The sequence below is a fragment of the Apodemus sylvaticus genome, chromosome 6 (assembly GCF_947179515.1).
Source record: "Apodemus sylvaticus chromosome 6, mApoSyl1.1, whole genome shotgun sequence".
Taxonomy (NCBI): domain Eukaryota; kingdom Metazoa; phylum Chordata; class Mammalia; order Rodentia; family Muridae; genus Apodemus; species Apodemus sylvaticus.
The window spans coordinates 128,317,694-128,323,693 of record NC_067477.1 but is presented as its reverse complement, the minus strand read 5'-3'; positions in this window follow the sequence as shown (position 1 = coordinate 128,323,693).

Genomic DNA, 6,000 nt, shown 5'->3' with positions numbered 1-6,000 from the left:
GGGCAGGCCTGACTTCCAGGAGGTAGAGGAAGATGGACCGGAAGAGTGAGTGCCAAGAGAGGGGGGGCCCTTCTCTGCCACACAGTTTTAGGGGCGTTACTGTAAGGAGGGTTTAGGAGATGGACCTGAAGGGAGGACAGAGCATTCCTTGCTCCTCTGTACACACCAAATTCAAAATCTCAGCAGAGGAAGTTGCCCAAACAGTCGCCTCCAGAGAACTTCAGCACCTGCCCCTCCTACCCCAACAGGTGGACAAGCTTTTGTAAGACTTGGCTAACTTAGTAGAAGGCATAGTTTTAAGTTTAGGTATGGGTTTTACACGATCATGTTTTAATTCCTTCTTTTCTGGGGTTTAAAGAAGTTTGGCAAAAGTTGCATCTAGAGACCTATTACAGAAGCTCAGATGGGAGCACAGGGCAGCCTCCTCCGTCACTACTGAAACAAGCATCTTTGCAGAAGAGCTTGTGGCTATGCAAATTTTTGCTAGTTCTCTGCCTGGAAAGAGAATCCCATCTGGCAGACTTCTCTTTTTCATTACTTTCTTGTATGAAATATGTAAGATGTAAGATAAAGCCACAAGAACAGTAGATTATATCAATTTAGTACTTCAAATATGATTGACATATGGCATATGTTAAAATTTGCCCTCAGGAGAAACCATGCAATGGACAGTTTGTGTACATGTGAAGTTATAAAAAGTTTTGGGGTTTGTTTTCATTTTACAAATATGACATTTTGCCTACAGTATGTGGACCATGTTGTTGCCTAGTACCCAAAAAGGTCTGAAGTGGTCATCAGATCCCCTGGAACTGGAGTTACAGAAAATTGTGAACTGCCGTGACAGTGTTGGGAGTGGAACCTGGATCCTCTGGGATCTCCAGTTCCATTATAAAGAATTTTAATAAATCTGGGATGGCAAAACAAATAGTTACTGGATGTCGAGAAAAACATCAAGTTTGAAAAATACAAATAAGGTATAATAGGAACCATTTTAAGGATTTAGAATATATATTCTATGTATGTATATATGTATCCATGTATATATGTATATGTACATGTATGTGTGTATATGTATGTATGTATTTTTGTTTTAGGGATAGGGATCCCCTACTGCTGCTCATGCTAGAAGTCACTATGTAGCCCAGGCTGGCCTGGAACTCTTGCCTAAGTTGACTACAATTAGAGGTGGTGGGATGGGGTTTTTTGAGAGCAAGGTGTCTTTCTTGACTCGTGATGGCCTTAGTTCAAGGGGCTGGAGTCCTAGGAAACTGGTAGTCTCCAAAGTCAGCCCAAGCCAGGGCTTCTAATGCCACTGTCTCACAGTCATGAGGAATGACAAGCCAGGACCTAGGGCAAACCAGGTTTACTGAGAAGTAGAAACCCTACAGCCTAGAGGGAACTGGAGGGCTCCTCATAGACTAGTACTCACTGGAAGCACGTTTATGTATTAAGACTGTTCCTGATTGACTCATGCTGTGTGTAAAGGTCGCATTGATTCAGGTGGAGCATGATTGGCTAGTTTGAATGTACAATGGCGAATACTGGTTGACAGTGTGTCATGTGACCATGTATAAGCTTAGAAAGCACACTGCAGGGTGAAAAGAGGTTCAAAAGAGTCCTGAACTGGGCCAGATGGGGGAGGGGTAGTGATGACATAGGAAGTTAAAACACACAAACAAACCAACAAGCAAGGCCAGCAATGAGCTGACATCTTGATGAGTCAGGGCTTTTAGGATTTTTAGTTCCTCGGTGTTCTCACAGTTGGCTGCTGATTCTACCAACACATAGCATTTGTGTTCTTTATGCCTGCAACTCTGCTTGCCTACCAATGGACAGTGCTGCCCTGCTCCTAACCACCAGCAGTGTATGTAGCCCACCATGCCAAGCAGAATTTTGAATATTCCAACTGGTTGGGCTGGTGAGATGGTTCTCTAGGTAAAGACACTTGACAGCAAATCTGCCAACCTAAGTTTGTTCCCTGGAATCACCCTCCTGAAAGAAGAGAACAGTGTTAATTAAGCACGCGCCATCAAATCTTTGGCTGGAGAGATGGCTCAGTGGTTAAGAGCTCTGGCTGCTTTTCCAGAGGACCTAGGTTCAGTTCCCAGCACCCAAGTGGCAGCTCACACCTGTTTGTAACTCCTGTTTGTAACTCGGGCTTCTGACGCCCTCACACAGACATCCATGCAGGCAAAACACCAATGAACATTAAAAAAATAAAATAAAAAGAGGAAGAAAATCCAGTATTATCTGGGTGTGATAGTGTATGTCTTTAATCCCAGTCCTCAGAGGTGGGCAGATCTCTGTGAGTCCCGTGCCAGCCAGGGCTATAGAGCGCGACCCAGACTCGAAATGGAAGAAAGGAAGAAGGAAAATTGATACCTGGATGCAAACGTGTTGTTTTGTAGAAAAATAACCTAAAGATATGTATGTATGCATACATATTTTATTTATTGTGTTAAGAGAGCTCTAGACACTTCAGTTTAGTACTTCCATAGCTATTCCTCACGTCATTGTGTCTGACATTTACAGCTGACTACAGATGAGGCAGGTGGCTGTTACTTATTAGGCTGTTTCTCAGGTGAAGAAGCTGAATCTCAGGTGTTCATGTCAAATCTGGACTTCATTTAGAGTCCTCACACAGGTTGAAATCCCTGGGCTGCTGCCCCAGTACAGCATCGCTTGCTGTTCCTCCTGAGAGGATACAAAGTAAGTCAATCCTAACGCCTGAGGGAACAGTATTTACGAGTACAAATTTAGAAAGGTGTTTGAAAGTGGTACTTGAGAACATGGGACATGGAGTCATTACCTCTCAGTGTGACCTTGACTAGGCTACTAAAAATATTTGTACCTCAGTTTACTTAACTGCAGGGAACAAATATTAGAAGCAATAGGGATTTTACAAATTATAAATTAGTTGAAACCTGTTAAGGGTTTGATAGGGTCCCTCAATAATAATCATCTTTTCAATGCAGTGTGTGATCGTGTTGGTAAAGTAATTTTTTGACTTAAGCTGTGCTAATTAGCTCTGTGATATTTTAAGTAGCAGTGCCTGTGTAGCATTGAACAGACTTGAAACTGTACAAATTAGTGACTGGAATTCATTTTACCACCTCCAGTTTGCTCTTGCCAGTCATGAAAAATTGTCTCTGTGCTATCTGATTAAGGATCAGACCTTGGAGCCTAAATAATTAACCTAAGTCATAACTTCACACTGCAACCTATAGGAAACCTGAATCACCCTAATCTAAAATTCACAAGGACTTCAATATAATTGTAAAAGGCTTCTGTGCTTTCCAAAACAATAAACATTTCCCTTATTCTAGCAATGTATTCTTTAGAACATAATTTAAACGCTGAGTTCCCCAGAGGAAGAAAAGAACTAAGGAAGAGTGTGATAATACGCAATCAGGCCAACAGGAAACTGCTTGGGCATCACACATCTTGGAGAGGCTGGTCACATACCTTAGCAGTAGAGCCCTGGCCTAGCATGCCCAAGGCCCTGGGCTTCATCCCCAGTACTAGAAAGAAAAGAGGTGGGGTCAGGGGCTAGGGATGTAGCTCCTACCTAGGCATGAAGGCCTAGGTTCAAATCTAGAACTGCCTAAAAACAGGTATTGTGGCGCATTTGGGAGATGGAGGTAGGAAGATGAGAAATTTAAGGTTGTCTTATGCTACATAGTAAATTTGAGGCCAGCCCAAGATACACCAGACTTTATCTCAAAAATAAGATAAAATAAAATAAAATAAAATAAAATAAAATAAAATAAAATAAAATAAAATAAAAGCCTGGTGCCACATAAGAATCAGCATGTTGAATTTCCAGAATTGGTGACTTGGGATGGGAGGGAGGGCAAAGAAAGGAGAAAAGCAGAATAGTGAAGAAGAAGTTCCTGTGCACGCCTCCAGAATAAGATTATTCAACAGATGATAGAAACTCACCATTTTGCAACCCCAATATTGTAATTAATTGAAGTAAAGCATTATATTGTAGTTTGAATAAGAATAGTCCTGTTGTGGGGAGGGAGAATGAGACAGGGGAAACCAAGAAGGGACATAACATTTGAGATGTAAATAAATAAAATAACCAATAAAAATTAAAAAAAAAAAGAATGGCCCCATAGGCTCCTAAATTTGAATACTTATTTATCAGAAGGTGGCCCTATTTGAATGGGTTAGAAGGATTAGGAGGTGTAGCCTTGTTAGAGTAAGTGTCACTGAGGGTGGGCTTTGGAGTTTCAAAAGTCCATGCTAGGCCCAGTCTCTCTCTGTCTCTGTCTCTGTCTCTCTGTCTCTCTTCCCTCCACCCCCTCTCTCTCCTCTCTCCCCTCTTCTCTCTTCCCTCTCCCCTCTCCTCTCTCCCCTCTCTCTCTCCTTGTGGAGTGGATCAAGGATATAGCTCTTAGCGACTTCTCCAGCACCATATCTGCCTGCTACCATGCTCCCCAAGATGGAAATAGATTAAGTCTCCCAAACTGTAAGCAAGTTTCTGATTAAATGTTTTCTTCTCTAAGAATTGTCTTGATCATGGTGCCTCTTTACAGCAATAGAACAGTGACTAAGAGACTGAACTATCTCCTGATGGCTCTTGTATTCTTACACTTGGTCCCCAACTGGTGGTGCTAGCTTGGGACATTGTGAAACTACTGGGACTTTGGGATAGCTAGCAGAAGGAGGTCACTGGGAACAGGCTTGTGATAGCTGTCTCTGGCTCCAGCCAGCTTCTGCTTCTTGATTCACAGATGTGAGGAACCACATATAAATCTAAATAAATCTTTCCTCCCCTAAATTGCTTCTGTTGGGTAGCTAGTCATGGTGACAAGAAAAGTAACACAGAATTATCTAAACCGGTGGTTCCCCAGTATCAGTGGGCATCAGATCACCAGAATCTGGGTGGGTGTAGGGCTGTAGTTCAGTTGGTAGAGTGTTTGCCTAGTATGTACAAGGCTCTGGATGAAATTTCTGTGCTAGCTCAAGCTTGCAATCCTAACACTTAGAAGTATTACATCTACAAAGACTCACAAGGACTTTTTGAAGTTTAAGTCAGTTTTGGCTACAAAGCAACCTTGAGACTGTCTCAAGAATAAAACCAAACCAAACCCAAACCAACCAACCAAAAAACTTTTTTTAAGCTTTTCTGGCCTTATGGTTTGTAGCGTAGAAGATCTGGGAGCCAGGTCTGAGAATTTGCTTTTCCTGCTCATCTAATCCCAGAGGATGTGAGGAACTTTACTGTTGTCACTTTGTCCTGCCTGGTTTTTTGTCTCTATATGTAGCTCTGTTTATCCCTGGAACTGGATATGTAAACCAGGTTGACTTGGAAAGTACAGAGACCTTCTTGCTGTCTACCGAGTGCTGGGATTGAAAGGTATGTGCCACCACACCTGTCTAGGGGGACCTTTGACCTAACAGTCAGGTGATAAATTCTCTTGAGCAACATCAGGCACATCACAGTCTTTAAACATTTGTTTTAAATCCAAGTGACTGATAGAGATAAAAAGGAACACTAACTTCTAAGTCAGCACACTATCCCCATTGCCACCTCCTCCTCCCGTCATGTGACCTGAAGCAGGCGCTGAGAGCTTTAGGACTGACGTAGACATCCTCTTCCTACTGTTAACAAGTTTGCTCACTTTTCTTGAGATTCCATCCCCTTTACTTACAGAGCCCAAGGCTTCCTTTCTTCAATCTTTTCAGACATGATTTCCTGTAGCCTAGGCGTACACTCACAATGTGTTGGAGGATAACCTTAAATTCCTGATGCTTCTGCCTCCACCTTCCAAGTACCAGAATTGCACTCCTACACACCGCTGCGGTCAGCGTCTGAGGGGTTAGGACGAACCCAGGGCTAGGCAAGTGCTCCACTAACTGACTGGCTTACTTTTTAGATAAGGGTTTTTGTACATAGAGTCCAGGCTGTTTTCAAACTCTCTGTGTAATCAAGGATGGCCTTGAACTTCTGACCCTCCTGACTCCACTTTGCAAGTGCTAAGATGACAG